This window comes from Cherax quadricarinatus, chromosome 3, assembly GCF_038502225.1.
Source record: "Cherax quadricarinatus isolate ZL_2023a chromosome 3, ASM3850222v1, whole genome shotgun sequence".
NCBI lineage: Eukaryota > Metazoa > Arthropoda > Malacostraca > Decapoda > Parastacidae > Cherax > Cherax quadricarinatus.
The window spans coordinates 2,032,171-2,053,041 of NC_091294.1; positions in this window are offsets into that span (position 1 = coordinate 2,032,171).

A 20,871-nucleotide genomic window follows, 5' to 3' on the forward strand; every position below is an offset into this window, starting at 1 on the left:
ATCAGGAAGCCAACAAACTTGTCTAGATTCAGGCAGAGAATAAAATAACTCTCGAAATCGGTCACAGGTGTATAATAATAGCAATCAATATGTAAGAGTGAGGACGGGTGCATCTACACCAAGTGTGTGTCTTGGTACAGTCGCCATGAGTGTAAGTCCTAGTTAGTTATCATAGTGTATTAAGTGAATTTTGGCTCTGCGATGTCCTATTGTCATTGATATACCGGGTCGCTGACACATTGTGTCTATTAGGTATTTTGTTAACCAGGACAAATGGGAAGGCGACTCCTCAGCGGATCTTAGTGATGTGGTGATACGTTCAGTGGAGCTTTAGGTCACCTGACCACCTCTGATTAACCCACTCCGTAAAAAAAAGGGTTACAAAAGTTTATCCTCGCTACTAAAAAAATACTTTTTTCCTGTCCTAAGACATGCGTGTTTTCCCCAGGAGTATATAACCGCAAGGATTTAACTGATGACTGCCAGTGAATTTATTGGCAGGTTAGTATCTGCAGTGGATGCTACATAACTCAGCACAGACACTTGTGGTACACGGACACAAGATGGTTAAGAACAGTCACCTGTTCATACTTTGCCCGAGGTGTAGAACTACATCCAAAATTTTCAGTACCTTGAAATTTGTTCAAAGATTAGTGCCATACTCTTCCATAGGAGCCAGAAATGTTAAGTGAAATAACACGATTTTCGGCAATTCACTTAATAACGAGTTATCAAGTGAATTGCCAAAAAAAAAAACAAAAAGGGGAATGCAAACCCTCAGGAAAGATTGTGTACATCTATAATATTTTGTTAGTCGGTTGATAGTAACTCAGGGAGTAGGTTCAAAAGTCTAATTTATAAGCCTAAATAGCCTAGCAGCACCGTTAACTGGGCCAGTAGGCTGGCATTAATATATTATAATAACATACCACCATCTCCTGATTACATGTATTAGGTTTTTTACTTCACATTTCTAAGGTAAGTGTCCTGCCTCTTGCCTCCCAGTGTTCGGCCCCAGACGGACTGACCATCACTGATACCACATCACGGTATGGGTGAGGCTTGAACCCATTGCAGACGAGTCCTGGAACATTGGCTTATGAGTTTTAGGACTTGTCTGCCATGTTTCAATCCCCACCCGTTCCATGATTTGTTTGCAATCGTGTTATTGCGATTTCGTGAGTCATTGATACCATACTGTAGGCCACACACTGCGAAATGACTGCTAATTCTATTTTTAATGCTGGGGCTGAAAAATTAGTCTCCAGCCACAGCTCGACTCCCCATTTCGTAGACATGAACTACGTCAGTACTCGTCTACGGAAAGCGCTGTTAACCATGAGGTAGGCAAACTTTATAATTTATATAGGAGAGTCAAAAACAAGACCAACTGGTCCTTTCATCCTTGAAGCAGTCTGAGGCTGACTTTATCAATCCTTTTATGTTTCATGTTATATTACAAATACTCTAGAAAGGAAACATCACACAACGTTTCGATTCCTCCTAGAGACCATTATCAAGTCGCAAGTGATCGAGAAAATGAGGAAAAAATCAAAGACGGGCCAGGTAAAGACAAGAGGAAGTCAGAAGACAGATCAGGTGAGTAGTACTATTAAGATAATACAGAAAACGAATTATATATCAAGAGGATGAAGTAACTAGGTTAGCTTCAAGGGGATGAAGTAAATAGGTTAGCTTCAAGGGGATGAAGTAACTAGGTTAGCTTCAAGGGGATGAAGTAACTAGGTTAGCTTCAAGGGGACGAAGTAAATAGGTTAGCTTCAAGAGGATGAAGTAACTAGGTTAGCTTCAAGGGGATGAAGTAACTAGGTTAGCTTCAAGAGGATGAAGTAACTAGGTTAGCTTCAAGGGGACGAAGTAAATAGGTTAGCTTCAAGGGGATGAAGTAACTAGGTTAGCTTCAAGGGGACGAAGTAAATAGGTTAGCTTCAAGGGGATGAAGTAACTAGGTTAGCTTCAAGGGGATGAAGTAACTAGGTTAGCTTCAAGGGGATGAAGTAAATAGGTTAGCTTCAAGGGGATGAAGTAAATAGGTTAGCTTCAAGGGGATGAAGTAAATAGGTTAGCTTCAAGGGGATGAAGTAAATAGGTTAGCTTCAAGGGGATGAAGTAACTAGGTTAGCTTCAAGGGGATGAAGTAAATAGGTTAGCTTCAAGGGGATGAAGTAAATAGGTTAGCTTCAAGGGGATGAAGTAAATAGGTTAGCTTCAAGGGGATGAAGTAAATAGGTTAGCTTCAAGGGGATGAAGTAAATAGGTTAGCTTCAAGGGGATGAAGTAACTAGGTTAGCTTCAAGGGGATGAAGTAAATAGGTTAGCTTCAAGGGGATGAAGTAAATAGGTTAGCTTCAAGGGGACGAAGTAAATAGGTTAGCTTCAAGGGGATGAAGTAAATAGGTTAGCTTCAAGGGGACGAAGTAAATAGGTTAGCTTCAAGGGGACGAAGTAAATAGGTTAGCTTCAAGGGGATGAAGTAAATAGGTTAGCTTCAAGGGGACGAAGTAAATAGGTTAGCTTCAAGGGGACGAAGTAAATAGGTTAGCTTCAAGGGGATGAAGTAACTAGGTTAGCTTCAAGGGGATGAAGTAAATAGGTTAGCTTCAAGGGGACGAAGTAAATAGGTTAGCTTCAAGGGGACGAAGTAAATAGGTTAGCTTCAAGGGGATGAAGTAACTAGGTTAGCTTCAAGAGGATGAAGTAACTAGGTTAGCTTCAAGGGGACGAAGTAAATAGGTTTGCTTCAAGGGGATGAAGTAACTAGGTTAGCTTCAAGGGGACGAAGTAAATAGGTTAGCTTCAAGGGGATGAAGTAACTAGGTTAGCTTCAAGGGGATGAAGTAACTAGGTTAGCTTCAAGGGGATGAAGTAAATAGGTTAGCTTCAAGGGGATGAAGTAAATAGGTTAGCTTCAAGGGGATGAAGTAAATAGGTTAGCTTCAAGGGGATGAAGTAAATAGGTTAGCTTCAAGGGGATGAAGTAACTAGGTTAGCTTCAAGGGGATGAAGTAAATAGGTTAGCTTCAGGGGGATGAAGTAAATAGGTTAGCTTCAAGGGGATGAAGTAAATAGGTTAGCTTCAAGGGGATGAAGTAAATAGGTTAGCTTCAAGGGGATGAAGTAACTAGGTTAGCTTCAAGGGGATGAAGTAACTAGGTTAGCTTCAAGGGGACGAAGTAAATAGGTTAGCTTCAAGGGGATGAAGTAAATAGGTTAGCTTCAAGGGGACGAAGTAAATAGGTTAGCTTCAAGGGGATGAAGTAACTAGGTTAGCTTCAAGGGGACGAAGTAAATAGGTTAGCTTCAAGGGGATGAAGTAACTAGGTTAGCTTCAAGGGGATGAAGTAAATAGGTTAGCTTCAAGGGGATGAAGTAACTAGGTTAGCTTCAAGGGGATGAAGTAAATAGGTTAGCTTCAAGGGGATGAAGTAAATAGGTTAGCTTCAAGGGGACGAAGTAAATAGGTTAGCTTCAAGGGGATGAAGTAACTAGGTTAGCTTCAAGGGGACGAAGTAACTAGGTTAGCTTCAAGGGGACGAAGTAAATAGGTTAGCTTCAAGGGGATGAAGTAACTAGGTTAGCTTCAAGGGGATGAAGTAAATAGGTTAGCTTCAAGGGGATGAAGTAACTAGGTTAGCTTCAAGGGGATGAAGTAAATAGGTTAGCTTCAAGGGGATGAAGTAAATAGGTTAGCTTCAAGGGGATGAAGTAAATAGGTTAGCTTCAAGGGGATGAAGTAAATAGGTTAGCTTCAAGGGGACGAAGTAAATAGGTTAGCTTCAAGGGGACGAAGTAAATAGGTTAGCTTCAAGGGGATGAAGTAACTAGGTTAGCTTCAAGGGGATGAAGTAAATAGGTTAGCTTCAAGGGGACGAAGTAAATAGGTTAGCTTCAAGGGGACGAAGTAAATAGGTTAGCTTCAAGGGGATGAAGTAAATAGGTTAGCTTCAAGGGGACGAAGTAAATAGGTTAGCTTCAAGGGGATGAAGTAACTAGGTTAGCTTCAAGGGGATGAAGTAAATAGGTTAGCTTCAAGGGGACGAAGTAAATAGGTTAGCTTCAAGGGGATGAAGTAAATAGGTTAGCTTCAAGGGGACGAAGTAAATAGGTTAGCTTCAAGGGGACGAAGTAAATAGGTTAGCTTCAAGGGGACGAAGTAAATAGGTTAGCTTCAAGGGGACGAAGTAAATAGGTTAGCTTCAAGGGGACGAAGTAAATAGGTTAGCTTCAAGGGGATGAAGTAAATAGGTTAGCTTCAAGGGGACGAAGTAAATAGGTTAGCTTCAAGGGGATGAAGTAACTAGGTTAGCTTCAAGGGGACGAAGTAAATAGGTTAGCTTCAAGGGGATGAAGTAAATAGGTTAGCTTCAAGGGGACGAAGTAAATAGGTTAGCTTCAAGGGGACGAAGTAAATAGGTTAGCTTCAAGGGGATGAAGTAAATAGGTTAGCTTCAAGGGGATGAAGTAAATAGGTTAGCTTCAAGGGGACGAAGTAAATAGGTTAGCTTCAAGGGGGCGAAGTAAATAGGTTAGCTTCAAGGGGATGAAGTAAATAGGTTAGCTTCAAGGGGACGAAGTAAATAGGTTAGCTTCAAGGGGATGAAGTAAATAGGTTAGCTTCAAGGGGATGAAGTAAATAGGTTAGCTTCAAGGGGACGAAGTAAATAGGTTAGCTTCAAGGGGACGAAGTAAATAGGTTAGCTTCAAGGGGACGAAGTAAATAGGTTAGCTTCAAGGGGACGAAGTAAATAGGTTAGCTTCAAGGGGATGAAGTAACTAGGCTAGTTTCAACCTCTTCCATCATACTCCCCTTAAGAGACTCACGAAGAAAATACACGAGAGGAAGAAATACAGGTCAGTTGAAGGAAATTTCAAGACAAATCAGGAGGAGAGGTAAGGAGAACAATGTCAGCTCAAATCACTTATGTTCCGAAATTTAGAGCATTTGACAATGTGATAAGAAAGGAAGGCATCTACTGGCATTCTCCCTTTTTACTGCCATTTTTTAACTGCTTTCTGAACTATTGATTCACCTGATATGTAGGGAATAGTTGGGAAATATACTTTGGGTCCTGTATGTCAGGTGAATTAGTAGTTTACAACCGAATAAAAAAAAACGAATGCCAAGTTAAAGTTTCTGAGAGTATAGACAGGCACAATGTTTACCAGGTCGACCGCACAAAACCTTGTGTCTTCAGCATTTATACAGTAATGCCAGGTGTTTTACTCCTCTTCGTAGTACTCTACTCTTACAAAAAAAGAAAGCTGAAAACAATTATTAATCATTTGAAGATTATGAGATTTATTCTCGACATGAGTACAAGAACAAGTAGATCAGGATGACCTAATGAAACTGGATATGCTGAAAGTAGAAGATATAATAATAAAGCTAAAACTAAAACACGTATACAGAAAAGCTAACAAACCTTGTCTAGAATACTTCAAACTCTGTAAAATATTAAGAGACAAAACGCAGTTCTACATTACCCAGAGTAGGTGCGTAGACCTCAGACATCATCTGTTATACCGTGACAACGAACTGGAAGGTTTAACTTGATCACGTCAACACCAGTCTTATTTTAACTCAGTTCAAAAACAGAACTAAAGAATTTTCTGTGAAAGTAACAGCGGGAAGCAAGGAAAGTGATTTCTTGTATGCTTAAAATATTTATAATTTAACATTGATCTAATATATTCATTGGTGTTGCAATAATGATAGAGGTAAGAAGTCATGTATAGATGAATAATTACCTACCTACGTAACTAGATAACTGATGTGTGAATGTAACCGATGCACTCACCTTACTGATGTTTGTAAAACATAAGAGACCTCAACGGAGATAAGTCCCAGTGTTTGACTGTTGGGTTACCTGGTTACCTGGAGGTTATTCCGGGGATCAACGCCCCCGCGGCCCGGTCCATGACCAGGCCTCCCGATGGATCAGGGCCTGATCAACTAGGCTGTTACTGCTGGCCGCACGCAGTCCAACGTACGAGCCACAGCCCGGCTGATCCGGCACTGACTTTAGGTATCTGTCCAGCTCTCTCTTGAAGGCAGCCAGGGGTTTATTGGCAATTCCCCTAATGCTTGATGGGAGGCTGTTGAACAGTCTTGGGCCCCGGACACTTATGGTGTTTTCTCTTAGTGTATCAATGGCTCCCCTACTTTTTATTGGGGGCATTTTGCATCGCCTGCCCAGTCTTTTACTTTCGTAGGGAGTGATTTCTGTGTGGGTTTATTGTGTGACGGGTTACTTATGGGTTACCCTGGGTTTATTGTGTGACGGGTTACTTATGGGTTAACCTGGGTTTATTGTGTGACGGGTTACTTATGGGTTACCCTGGGTTTATTGTGTGACGGGTTACTTATGGGTTACCCTGGGTTTATTGTGTGACGGGTTACTTATGGGTTACCCTGGGTTTATTGTGTGACGGGTTACTTATGGGTTACCCTGGGTTTATTGTGTGACGGGTTACTTATGGGTTACCCTGGGTTTATTGTGACGGGTTACTTATGGGTTACACTGGGTTTATTGTGTGACGGGTTACTTATGGGTTACCCTCGATTTATTGTGTGACAGGTTACCACTGGGTTACCCTCGATTTATTATGTGACAGGTTACCACTGGGTTACCCTCGATTTATTGTGTGACAGGTTACCAATGGGTTACCCTCGATTTATTGTGTGACAGGTTACCACTGGGTTACCCTGGGTTTATTGTGTGACAGGCTACCACTGGGTTACCCTGGGTTTATTGTGTGACAGGTTACCACTGGGTTACCCTCGATTTAATGTGTGACAGGTTACCACTGGGTTACCCTCGATTTATTGTGTGCCAGGTTACCACTGGGTTACCCTGAGTTTATTGTGTGACGGGTTACTTATGGGTTACCCTAGGTTTATTGTGTGACGGGTTACTTATGGGTTACCCTGGGTTTATTGTGTGACAGGTTACCACTGGGTTACCCTGAGTTTATTGTGTGACGGGTTACTTATGGGTTACCCTGGGCTTATTGTGTGACGGGTTACTTATGGGTTACCCTGGGTTTATTGTGTGACGGGTTACTTATGGGTTACCCTGGGTTTATTGTGTGACGGGTTACTTATGGGTTACCCTGGGTTTATTGTGTGACGGGTTACTTATGGGTTACCCTGGGTTTATTGTGTGACAGGTTACCACTGGGTTACACTCGATTTATTGTGTGACAGGTTACCACTGGGTTACCCTCGATATATTGTGTGACAGGTTACCACTGGGTTACCCTCGATTTATTGTGTAACAGGTTACCACTGGGTTACCCTGGGTTTATTGTGTGACAGGTCACCACTGGGTTACCCTGGTTTTATTGTGCGACAGGTAACCACTGGGTTACCCTGGGTTTATTGTGTGACAGGTTACCACTGGGTTACCCTCGATTTACTGTGTGACAGGTTACCACTGGGTTACCCTCGATTTATTGTGTGACAGGTTACCACTGGGTTACCCTCGATTTATTGTGTGACAGGTTACCACTGGGTTGCCCTCGATTTATTGTGTGACAGGTTACCACTGGGTTACCCTGGATTTATTGTGTGACAGGTTACCACTGGGTTACCCTGAGTTTATTGTGTGACGGGTTACTTATGGGTTACCCCGGTTTTATTGTGTGACGGATTACTTATGGGTTACCCTGGGTTTATTGTGTGACAGGTTACCACTGGGTTACCCTCGATTTATTGTGACAGGTTACCACTGGGTTACCCTGAGTTTATTGTGTGACGGGTTACTTATAGGTTACCCTGGGTTTATTGTGTGACGGGTTACTTATGGGTTACCCTGGGTTTATTGTGTGACGGGTTACTTATGGGTTACCCTGGATTTATTGTGTGACAGGTTACCACTGGGTTACCCTCGATTTATTGTGTGACAGGTTACCACTGGGTTACCCTCGATTTATTGTGTGACAGGTTACCACTGGGTTACCCTCGGTTTAATGTGTGACAGGTTAACACTGGGTTAACCAGGATTTATTGTGTGACAGGTTACCACTGGGTTACCCTCGATTTATTGTGTGACAGGTTACCACTGGGTTATCCTCGATTTATTGTGTGACAGGTTACCACTGGGTTACCCTCGATTTATTGTGTGACAGGTTACCACTGGGTTACCCTGGGTTTATTGTGTGACAGGTTACCACTGGGTTACCCTGGGTTTATTGTGTGACAGGTTACCACTGGGTTACCCTCGATTTATTGTGTGACAGGTTACCACTGGGTTACCCTCGATTTATTGTGTGACAGGTTACCACTGGGTTACCCTCGATTTATTGTGTGACAGGTTACCACTGGGTTACCCTGAGTTTACTGTGTGACGGGTTACTTATGGGTTACCCTGGGTTTATTGTGTGACGGGTTACTTATGGGTTACCCTGGGTTTATTGTGTGACGGGTTACTTATGGGTTACCCTGGGTTTATTGTGTGACGGGTTACTTATGGGTTACCCTGGGTTTATTGTGTGACGGGTTACTTATGGGTTACCCTGGGTTTATTGTGACGGGTTACTTATGGGTTACACTGGGTTTATTGTGTGACGGGTTACTTATGGGTTACCCTCGATTTATTGTGTGACAGGTTACCACTGGGTTACCCTCGATTTATTATGTGACAGGTTACCACTGGGTTACCCTCGATTTATTGTGTGACAGGTTACCAATGGGTTACCCTCGATTTATTGTGTGACAGGTTACCACTGGGTTACCCTGGGTTTATTGTGTGACAGGCTACCACTGGGTTACCCTGGGTTTATTGTGTGACAGGTTACCACTGGGTTACCCTCGATTTAATGTGTGACAGGTTACCACTGGGTTACCCTCGATTTATTGTGTGCCAGGTTACCACTGGGTTACCCTGAGTTTATTGTGTGACGGGTTACTTATGGGTTACCCTAGGTTTATTGTGTGACGGGTTACTTATGGGTTACCCTGGGTTTATTGTGTGACAGGTTACCACTGGGTTACCCTGAGTTTATTGTGTGACGGGTTACTTATGGGTTACCCTGGGCTTATTGTGTGACGGGTTACTTATGGGTTACCCTGGGTTTATTGTGTGACGGGTTACTTATGGGTTACCCTGGGTTTATTGTGTGACGGGTTACTTATGGGTTACCCTGGGTTTATTGTGTGACGGGTTACTTATGGGTTACCCTGGGTTTATTGTGTGACAGGTTACCACTGGGTTACACTCGATTTATTGTGTGACAGGTTACCACTGGGTTACCCTCGATTTATTGTGTGACAGGTTACCACTGGGTTACCCTCGATTTATTGTGTAACAGGTTACCACTGGGTTACCCTGGGTTTATTGTGTGACAGGTCACCACTGGGTTACCCTGGTTTTATTGTGCGACAGGTAACCACTGGGTTACCCTGGGTTTATTGTGTGACAGGTTACCACTGGGTTACCCTCGATTTACTGTGTGACAGGTTACCACTGGGTTACCCTCGATTTATTGTGTGACAGGTTACCACTGGGTTACCCTCGATTTATTGTGTGACAGGTTACCACTGGGTTGCCCTCGATTTATTGTGTGACAGGTTACCACTGGGTTACCCTGGATTTATTGTGTGACAGGTTACCACTGGGTTACCCTGAGTTTATTGTGTGACGGGTTACTTATGGGTTACCCCGGTTTTATTGTGTGACGGATTACTTATGGGTTACCCTGGGTTTATTGTGTGACAGGTTACCACTGGGTTACCCTCGATTTATTGTGACAGGTTACCACTGGGTTACCCTGAGTTTATTGTGTGACGGGTTACTTATAGGTTACCCTGGGTTTATTGTGTGACGGGTTACTTATGGGTTACCCTGGGTTTATTGTGTGACGGGTTACTTATGGGTTACCCTGGATTTATTGTGTGACAGGTTACCACTGGGTTACCCTCGATTTATTGTGTGACAGGTTACCACTGGGTTACCCTCGATTTATTGTGTGACAGGTTACCACTGGGTTACCCTCGGTTTAATGTGTGACAGGTTAACACTGGGTTAACCAGGATTTATTGTGTGACAGGTTACCACTGGGTTACCCTCGATTTATTGTGTGACAGGTTACCACTGGGTTATCCTCGATTTATTGTGTGACAGGTTACCACTGGGTTACCCCCGATTTATTGTGTGACAGGTTACCACTGGGTTACCCTGGGTTTATTGTGTGACAGGTTACCACTGGGTTACCCTGGGTTTATTGTGTGACAGGTTACCACTGGGTTACCCTCGATTTATTGTGTGACAGGTTACCACTGGGTTACCCTCGATTTATTGTGTGACAGGTTACCACTGGGTTACCCTCGATTTATTGTGTGACAGGTTACCACTGGGTTACCCTGAGTTTACTGTGTGACGGGTTACTTATGGGTTACCCTGGGTTTATTGTGTGACGGGTTACTTATGGGTTAACCTGGGTTTATTGTGTGACGGGTTACTTATGGGTTACCCTGGGTTTATTGTGTGACGGGTTACTTATGGGTTACCCTGGGTTTATTGTGTGACGGGTTACTTATGGGTTACCCTGGGTTTATTGTGTGACGGGTTACTTATGGGTTACCCTGGGTTTATTGTGTGACGGGTTACTTATGGGTTACCCTGGGTTTATTGTGACGGGTTACTTATGGGTTACACTGGGTTTATTGTGTGACGGGTTACTTATGGGTTACCCTCGATTTATTGTGTGACAGGTTACCACTGGGTTACCCTCGATTTATTATGTGACAGGTTACCACTGGGTTACCCTCGATTTATTGTGTGACAGGTTACCAATGGGTTACCCTCGATTTATTGTGTGACAGGTTACCACTGGGTTACCCTGGGTTTATTGTGTGACAGGCTACCACTGGGTTACCCTGGGTTTATTGTGTGACAGGTTACCACTGGGTTACCCTCGATTTAATGTGTGACAGGTTACCACTGGGTTACCCTCGATTTATTGTGTGCCAGGTTACCACTGGGTTACCCTGAGTTTATTGTGTGACGGGTTACTTATGGGTTACCCTAGGTTTATTGTGTGACGGGTTACTTATGGGTTACCCTGGGTTTATTGTGTGACAGGTTACCACTGGGTTACCCTGAGTTTATTGTGTGACGGGTTACTTATGGGTTACCCTGGGCTTATTGTGTGACGGGTTACTTATGGGTTACCCTGGGTTTATTGTGTGACGGGTTACTTATGGGTTACCCTGGGTTTATTGTGTGACGGGTTACTTATGGGTTACCCTGGGTTTATTGTGTGACGGGTTACTTATGGGTTACCCTGGGTTTATTGTGTGACAGGTTACCACTGGGTTACACTCGATTTATTGTGTGACAGGTTACCACTGGGTTACCCTCGATATATTGTGTGACAGGTTACCACTGGGTTACCCTCGATTTATTGTGTAACAGGTTACCACTGGGTTACCCTGGGTTTATTGTGTGACAGGTCACCACTGGGTTACCCTGGTTTTATTGTGCGACAGGTAACCACTGGGTTACCCTGGGTTTATTGTGTGACAGGTTACCACTGGGTTACCCTCGATTTACTGTGTGACAGGTTACCACTGGGTTACCCTCGATTTATTGTGTGACAGGTTACCACTGGGTTACCCTCGATTTATTGTGTGACAGGTTACCACTGGGTTGCCCTCGATTTATTGTGTGACAGGTTACCACTGGGTTACCCTGGATTTATTGTGTGACAGGTTACCACTGGGTTACCCTGAGTTTATTGTGTGACGGGTTACTTATGGGTTACCCCGGTTTTATTGTGTGACGGATTACTTATGGGTTACCCTGGGTTTATTGTGTGACAGGTTACCACTGGGTTACCCTCGATTTATTGTGACAGGTTACCACTGGGTTACCCTGAGTTTATTGTGTGACGGGTTACTTATAGGTTACCCTGGGTTTATTGTGTGACGGGTTACTTATGGGTTACCCTGGGTTTATTGTGTGACGGGTTACTTATGGGTTACCCTGGATTTATTGTGTGACAGGTTACCACTGGGTTACCCTCGATTTATTGTGTGACAGGTTACCACTGGGTTACCCTCGATTTATTGTGTGACAGGTTACCACTGGGTTACCCTCGGTTTAATGTGTGACAGGTTAACACTGGGTTAACCAGGATTTATTGTGTGACAGGTTACCACTGGGTTACCCTCGATTTATTGTGTGACAGGTTACCACTGGGTTATCCTCGATTTATTGTGTGACAGGTTACCACTGGGTTACCCTCGATTTATTGTGTGACAGGTTACCACTGGGTTACCCTGGGTTTATTGTGTGACAGGTTACCACTGGGTTACCCTGGGTTTATTGTGTGACAGGTTACCACTGGGTTACCCTCGATTTATTGTGTGACAGGTTACCACTGGGTTACCCTCGATTTATTGTGTGACAGGTTACCACTGGGTTACCCTCGATTTATTGTGTGACAGGTTACCACTGGGTTACCCTGAGTTTACTGTGTGACGGGTTACTTATGGGTTACCCTGGGTTTATTGTGTGACGGGTTACTTATGGGTTACCCTGGGTTTATTGTGTGACGGGTTACTTATGGGTTACCCTGGGTTTATTGTGTGACGGGTTACTTATGGGTTACCCTGGGTTTATTGTGTGACGGGTTACTTATGGGTTACCCTGGGTTTATTGTGACGGGTTACTTATGGGTTACACTGGGTTTATTGTGTGACGGGTTACTTATGGGTTACCCTCGATTTATTGTGTGACAGGTTACCACTGGGTTACCCTCGATTTATTATGTGACAGGTTACCACTGGGTTACCCTCGATTTATTGTGTGACAGGTTACCAATGGGTTACCCTCGATTTATTGTGTGACAGGTTACCACTGGGTTACCCTGGGTTTATTGTGTGACAGGCTACCACTGGGTTACCCTGGGTTTATTGTGTGACAGGTTACCACTGGGTTACCCTCGATTTAATGTGTGACAGGTTACCACTGGGTTACCCTCGATTTATTGTGTGCCAGGTTACCACTGGGTTACCCTGAGTTTATTGTGTGACGGGTTACTTATGGGTTACCCTAGGTTTATTGTGTGACGGGTTACTTATGGGTTACCCTGGGTTTATTGTGTGACAGGTTACCACTGGGTTACCCTGAGTTTATTGTGTGACGGGTTACTTATGGGTTACCCTGGGCTTATTGTGTGACGGGTTACTTATGGGTTACCCTGGGTTTATTGTGTGACGGGTTACTTATGGGTTACCCTGGGTTTATTGTGTGACGGGTTACTTATGGGTTACCCTGGGTTTATTGTGTGACGGGTTACTTATGGGTTACCCTGGGTTTATTGTGTGACAGGTTACCACTGGGTTACACTCGATTTATTGTGTGACAGGTTACCACTGGGTTACCCTCGATTTATTGTGTGACAGGTTACCACTGGGTTACCCTCGATTTATTGTGTAACAGGTTACCACTGGGTTACCCTGGGTTTATTGTGTGACAGGTCACCACTGGGTTACCCTGGTTTTATTGTGCGACAGGTAACCACTGGGTTACCCTGGGTTTATTGTGTGACAGGTTACCACTGGGTTACCCTCGATTTACTGTGTGACAGGTTACCACTGGGTTACCCTCGATTTATTGTGTGACAGGTTACCACTGGGTTACCCTCGATTTATTGTGTGACAGGTTACCACTGGGTTGCCCTCGATTTATTGTGTGACAGGTTACCACTGGGTTACCCTGGATTTATTGTGTGACAGGTTACCACTGGGTTACCCTGAGTTTATTGTGTGACGGGTTACTTATGGGTTACCCCGGTTTTATTGTGTGACGGATTACTTATGGGTTACCCTGGGTTTATTGTGTGACAGGTTACCACTGGGTTACCCTCGATTTATTGTGACAGGTTACCACTGGGTTACCCTGAGTTTATTGTGTGACGGGTTACTTATAGGTTACCCTGGGTTTATTGTGTGACGGGTTACTTATGGGTTACCCTGGGTTTATTGTGTGACGGGTTACTTATGGGTTACCCTGGATTTATTGTGTGACAGGTTACCACTGGGTTACCCTCGATTTATTGTGTGACAGGTTACCACTGGGTTACCCTCGATTTATTGTGTGACAGGTTACCACTGGGTTACCCTCGGTTTAATGTGTGACAGGTTAACACTGGGTTAACCAGGATTTATTGTGTGACAGGTTACCACTGGGTTACCCTCGATTTATTGTGTGACAGGTTACCACTGGGTTATCCTCGATTTATTGTGTGACAGGTTACCACTGGGTTACCCCCGATTTATTGTGTGACAGGTTACCACTGGGTTACCCTGGGTTTATTGTGTGACAGGTTACCACTGGGTTACCCTGGGTTTATTGTGTGACAGGTTACCACTGGGTTACCCTCGATTTATTGTGTGACAGGTTACCACTGGGTTACCCTCGATTTATTGTGTGACAGGTTACCACTGGGTTACCCTCGATTTATTGTGTGACAGGTTACCACTGGGTTACCCTGAGTTTACTGTGTGACGGGTTACTTATGGGTTACCCTGGGTTTATTGTGTGACGGGTTACTTATGGGTTACCCTGGGTTTATTGTGTGACGGGTTACTTATGGGTTACCCTGGGTTTATTGTGTGACGGGTTACTTATGGGTTACCCTGGGTTTATTGTGTGACGGGTTACTTATGGGTTACCCTGGGTTTATTGTGACGGGTTACTTATGGGTTACACTGGGTTTATTGTGTGACGGGTTACTTATGGGTTACCCTCGATTTATTGTGTGACAGGTTACCACTGGGTTACCCTCGATTTATTATGTGACAGGTTACCACTGGGTTACCCTCGATTTATTGTGTGACAGGTTACCAATGGGTTACCCTCGATTTATTGTGTGACAGGTTACCACTGGGTTACCCTGGGTTTATTGTGTGACAGGCTACCACTGGGTTACCCTGGGTTTATTGTGTGACAGGTTACCACTGGGTTACCCTCGATTTAATGTGTGACAGGTTACCACTGGGTTACCCTCGATTTATTGTGTGCCAGGTTACCACTGGGTTACCCTGAGTTTATTGTGTGACGGGTTACTTATGGGTTACCCTAGGTTTATTGTGTGACGGGTTACTTATGGGTTACCCTGGGTTTATTGTGTGACAGGTTACCACTGGGTTACCCTGAGTTTATTGTGTGACGGGTTACTTATGGGTTACCCTGGGCTTATTGTGTGACGGGTTACTTATGGGTTACCCTGGGTTTATTGTGTGACGGGTTACTTATGGGTTACCCTGGGTTTATTGTGTGACGGGTTACTTATGGGTTACCCTGGGTTTATTGTGTGACGGGTTACTTATGGGTTACCCTGGGTTTATTGTGTGACAGGTTACCACTGGGTTACACTCGATTTATTGTGTGACAGGTTACCACTGGGTTACCCTCGATTTATTGTGTGACAGGTTACCACTGGGTTACCCTCGATTTATTGTGTAACAGGTTACCACTGGGTTACCCTGGGTTTATTGTGTGACAGGTCACCACTGGGTTACCCTGGTTTTATTGTGCGACAGGTAACCACTGGGTTACCCTGGGTTTATTGTGTGACAGGTTACCACTGGGTTACCCTCGATTTACTGTGTGACAGGTTACCACTGGGTTACCCTCGATTTATTGTGTGACAGGTTACCACTGGGTTACCCTCGATTTATTGTGTGACAGGTTACCACTGGGTTGCCCTCGATTTATTGTGTGACAGGTTACCACTGGGTTACCCTGGATTTATTGTGTGACAGGTTACCACTGGGTTACCCTGAGTTTATTGTGTGACGGGTTACTTATGGGTTACCCCGGTTTTATTGTGTGACGGATTACTTATGGGTTACCCTGGGTTTATTGTGTGACAGGTTACCACTGGGTTACCCTCGATTTATTGTGACAGGTTACCACTGGGTTACCCTGAGTTTATTGTGTGACGGGTTACTTATAGGTTACCCTGGGTTTATTGTGTGACGGGTTACTTATGGGTTACCCTGGGTTTATTGTGTGACGGGTTACTTATGGGTTACCCTGGATTTATTGTGTGACAGGTTACCACTGGGTTACCCTCGATTTATTGTGTGACAGGTTACCACTGGGTTACCCTCGATTTATTGTGTGACAGGTTACCACTGGGTTACCCTCGGTTTAATGTGTGACAGGTTAACACTGGGTTAACCAGGATTTATTGTGTGACAGGTTACCACTGGGTTACCCTCGATTTATTGTGTGACAGGTTACCACTGGGTTATCCTCGATTTATTGTGTGACAGGTTACCACTGGGTTACCCTCGATTTATTGTGTGACAGGTTACCACTGGGTTACCCTGGGTTTATTGTGTGACAGGTTACCACTGGGTTACCCTGGGTTTATTGTGTGACAGGTTACCACTGGGTTACCCTCGATTTATTGTGTGACAGGTTACCACTGGGTTACCCTCGATTTATTGTGTGACAGGTTACCACTGGGTTACCCTCGATTTATTGTGTGACAGGTTACCACTGGGTTACCCTGAGTTTACTGTGTGACGGGTTACTTATGGGTTACCCTGGGTTTATTGTGTGACGGGTTACTTATGGATTACCCTGGATTTATTGTGTGACAGGTTACCACTGGGTTACCCTGGATTTATTGTGTGACAGGTTACCACTGGGTTACCCTGGGTTTATTGTGTGACAGGTTACCACTGGGTTACCCGGGGTTTATTGTGTGACAGGTTACCACTGGGTTACCCTCAATTTATTGTGTGACAGGTTACCACTGGGTTACCCTCGATTTATTGTGTGACAGGTTACCACTGGGTTACCCTGGGTTTAATGTCTGACAGGTTACCACTGGGTTACCCTGGATTTATTGTGTGACAGGTTACCACTGGGTTACCCTGAGTTTATTATGTGACGGGTTACTTATGGGTTACCCCGGTTTTATTGTGTGACGGATTACTTATGGGTTACCCTGGGTTTATTGTGTGACAGGTTACAATTGGGTTGCCCTCGATTTATTGTGTGACAGGTTACCACTGGGTTACCCTCGATTTATTGTGTGCCAGGTTACCACTGGGTTACCCTGAGTTTATTGTGTGACGGGTTACTTATGGGTTACCCTAGGTTTATTGTGTGACGGGTTACTTATGGGTTACCCTGGGTTTATTGTGTGACAGGTTACCACTGGGTTACCCTGAGTTTATTGTGTGACGGGTTACTTATGGGTTACCCTGGGCTTATTGTGTGACGGGTTACTTATGGGTTACCCTGGGTTTATTGTGTGACGGGTTACTTATGGGTTACCCTGGGTTTATTGTGTGACGGGTTACTTATGGGTTACCCTGGGTTTATTGTGTGACGGGTTACTTATGGGTTACCCTGGGTTTATTGTGTGACAGGTTACCACTGGGTTACCCTCGATTTATTGTGTGACAGGTTACCACTGGGTTACCCTCGATTTATTGTGTGACAGGTTACCACTGGGTTACCCTCGATTTATTGTGTAACAGGTTACCACTGGGTTACCCTGGGTTTATTGTGTGACAGGTCACCACTGGGTTACCCTGGTTTTATTGTGCGACAGGTAACCACTGGGTTACCCTGGGTTTATTGTGTGACAGGTTACCACTGGGTTACCCTCGATTTATTGTGTGACAGGTTACCACTGGGTTACCCTCGATTTATTGTGTGACAGGTTACCACTGGGTTACCCTCGATTTATTGTGTGACAGGTTACCACTGGGTTGCCCTCGATTTATTGTGTGACAGGTTACCACTGGGTTACCCTGGATTTATTGTGTGACAGGTTACCACTGGGTTACCCTGAGTTTATTGTGTGACGGGTTACTTATGGGTTACCCCGGTTTTATTGTGTGACGGATTACTTATGGGTTACCCTGGGTTTATTGTGTGACAGGTTACCACTGGGTTACCCTCGATTTATTGTGACAGGTTACCACTGGGTTACCCTGAGTTTATTGTGTGACGGTTTACTTATAGGTTACCCTGGGTTTATTGTGTGACGGGTTACTTATGGGTTACCCTGGGTTTATTGTGTGACGGGTTACTTATGGGTTACCCTGGATTTATTGTGTGACAGGTTACCACTGGGTTACCCTCGATTTATTGTGTGACAGGTTACCACTGGGTTACCCTCGATTTATTGTGTGACAGGTTACCACTGGGTTACCCTCGGTTTAATGTGTGACAGGTTAACACTGGGTTAACCAGGATTTATTGTGTGACAGGTTACCACAGGGTTACCCTCGATTTATTGTGTGACAGGTTACCACTGGGTTATCCTCGATTTATTGTGTGACAGGTTACCACTGGGTTACCCTCGATTTATTGTGTGACAGGTTACCACTGGGTTACCCTGGGTTTATTGTGTGACAGGTTACCACTGGGTTACCCTGGGTTTATTGTGTGACATGTTACCACTGGGTTACCCTCGATTTATTGTGTGACAGGTTACCACTGGGTTACCCTCGATTTATTGTGTGACAGGTTTCCACTGGGTTACCCTCGATTTATTGTGTGACAGGTTACCACTGGGTTACCCTGAGTTTACTGTGTGACGGGTTACTTATGGGTTACCCTGGGTTTATTGTGTGACGGGTTACTTATGGATTACCCTGGATTTATTGTGTGACAGGTTACCACTGGGTTACCCTGGATTTATTGTGTGACAGGTTACCACTGGGTTACCCTGGATTTATTGTGTGACAGGTTACCACTGGGTTACCCTGGGTTTATTGTGTGACAGGTTACCACTGGGTTACCAGGGGTTTATTGTGTGACAGGTTACCACTGGGTTACCCTCAATTTATTGTGTGACAGGTTACCACTGGGTTACCCTCGATTTATTGTGTGACAGGTTACCACTGGGTTACCCTGGGTTTAATGTCTGACAGGTTACCACTGGGTTACCCTGGATTTATTGTGTGACAGGTTACCACTGGGTTACCCTGAGTTTATTATGTGACGGGTTACTTATGGGTTACCCCGGTTTTATTGTGTGACGGATTACTTATGGGTTACCCTGGGTTTATTGTGTGACAGGTTACAATTGGGTTGCCCTCGATTTATTGTGTGACAGGTTACCACTGGGTTACCCTCGATTTATTGTGTGACAGGTTACCACTGGGTTACCTTGAGTTTATTGTGTGACGGATTACTTATGGGTTACCCTGGGCTTATTGTGTGACGGGTTACTTATGGGTTACCCTGGATTTATTGTGTGATGGGTTACTTATGGGTTACCCTGGGTTTATTGTGTGACGGGTTACTTATGGGTTACCCTGGGTTTATTGTGTGACAGGTTACCACTGGGTTACCCTCGATTTATTGTGTGACAGGTTACCACTGGGTTACCCTCGATTTATTGTGTGACAGGTTACCACTGGGTTACCCTCGATTTATTGTGTAACAGGTTACCACTGGGTTACCCTGGGTTTATTGTGTGACAGGTTACCATTGGGTTACCCTGGGTTTAATGTGTGACAGGTAACCACTGGGTTACCCTCGATTTATTGTGTGACAGGTTACCACTGGGTTACCCTCGATTTATTGTGTGACAGGTTACCACTGGGTTACCCTGAGTTTATTGTGTGACGGATTACTTATGGGTTACCCTGGGCTTATTGTGTGACGGGTTACTTATGGGTTACCCTGGATTTATTGTGTGATGGGTTACTTATGGGTTACCCTGGGTTTATTGTGTGACGGGTTACTTATGGGTTACCCTGGGTTTATTGTGTGACGGGTTACTTATGGCTTACCCTGGGTTTATTGTGTGACAGGTTACCACTGGGTTACCCTCGATTTATTGTGTGACAGGTTACCACTGGGTTACCCTCGATTTATTGTGTGACAGGTTACCACTGGGTTACCCTCGATTTATTGTGTAACAGGTTACCACTGGGTTACCCTGGGTTTATTGTGTGACAGGTTACCATTGGGTTACCCTGAGTTTAATGTGTGACAGGTAACCACTGGGTTACCCTCGATTTATTGTGTGGCAGGTTACCACTGGGTTACCCTCGATTTATTGTGTGACAGTTTACCACTGAGTTACCCTCGATTTATTGTGTGACAGGTTACCACTGGGTTACCCTCGATTTATTGTTTGACAGGTTACCACTGGGTTGCCCTCGATTTATTGTGTGACAGGTTACCACTGGGTTACCCTGGATTTATTGTGTGACAGGTTACCACTGGGTTACCCTGAGTTTATTGTGTGACGGTTTACTTATGGGTTACCCTGGGTTTATTGTGTGACAGGTTACCACTGGGTTACCCTCGATTTATTGTGTGACAGGTTACCACTGGGTTACCCTGGGTTTATTGTGTGACAGGTTACCATTGGGTTACCCTGGGTTTAATGTGTGACAGGTAACCACTGGGTTACCCTCGATTTATTGTGTGACAGGTTACCACTGGGTTACCCTGGATTTATTGTGTGACAGGTTACCACTGGGTTGCCCTCGATTTATTGTGTGACAGGTTACCACTGGGTTACCCTGGATTTATTGTGTGACCGGTTACCACTGGGTTACCCTGAGTTTATTGTGTGACGGGTTACTTATGGGTTACCCTGGGTTTATTGTGTGACAGATTACTTATAGGTTACCCTGGGTTTATTGTGTGACAGGTTACCACTGGGTTACCCTCGATTTATTGTGTGACAGGTTACCACTGGGTTACCCTCGATTTATTGTGTGACAGGTTACCACTGGGTTACCCTGGGTTTATTGTGTGACAGGTTACCACTGGGTTACCCTGGGTTTATTGTGTGACGGGTTACTTATGGGTTACCCTGGGTTTATTGTGTGACGGATTACTTATG